At 45.0% G+C, this 607-nt stretch overlaps 1 protein-coding gene across 1 annotated transcript in view; it reads right to left on the bottom strand.

Annotated features, from left to right (window-relative positions):
- LOC100940908 (torsin-1A-interacting protein 2) overlaps positions 1–391 on the bottom strand; it is a 24,042-nt gene extending 23,651 nt beyond the window's left edge. The window contains exon 1 of the mRNA XM_023510795.1: positions 337–391. The gene's annotated coding sequence lies outside the window, so the exon portion shown is untranslated. The remainder of the gene's footprint in view (positions 1–336) is intronic.
- Positions 392–607: the final 216 nt, after the last annotated feature.

Here is a 607-nt window from a genome sequence, read left to right as displayed (position 1 = left end):
CAGCTCACAGCAACCTCCAACTCCTGGGCTCAAGCGAGTCTCCTGCCTCAGCCTCCCAAGTAGCTGGGACCACAGGCGCCCGCCACAAGGCCTGGCTATTTTTTGGTTGCAGCCATCATTATTGTTTTGGCAGGCCTGGGCTGGATTCGAACCCACCACCTTACGTGTATGTGGCTGGCACCCTAGCCCCTTGAGCCACAGGCGCCAAGCCCAGAGACTATACTCTTAATCATGATTAAGATATTACCTTTCTGAAGCAGTGATAGTTAAGCTTTAGAAAGCCTTTCATAAGCTGTTTGCAAAGGAAAAGGATACTATTAAATTGTGTGTACATACTGGCTCTGGGGGTGGAGGAAATCACCCCTCAATTTTCCACTTCCACACAAAAATCCAGCGTAAGTTTCAAAGAAGTCCCGAATCCCCTGAAATGACATATAAAAATCTTTATGAACATACATGCATTTCCTCCCAGAAAGATGGTACACACTTTTAAATTCACAAAGGAATCTGAAGCGATTTAGGACCATTAGGCATTAATGGTTCCCAATCACTTTACTATCAAAGACAACTTTTATTACTAGCACTCCCTCACATCTCATTTCCAACG

The sequence above is a fragment of the Otolemur garnettii genome, unplaced genomic scaffold, assembly GCF_000181295.1.
Source record: "Otolemur garnettii isolate 467f Iridium unplaced genomic scaffold, OtoGar3 scaffold00016, whole genome shotgun sequence".
Lineage (NCBI taxonomy): Eukaryota > Metazoa > Chordata > Mammalia > Primates > Galagidae > Otolemur > Otolemur garnettii.
This window is presented reverse-complemented; position numbering and strand designations above follow the sequence as displayed.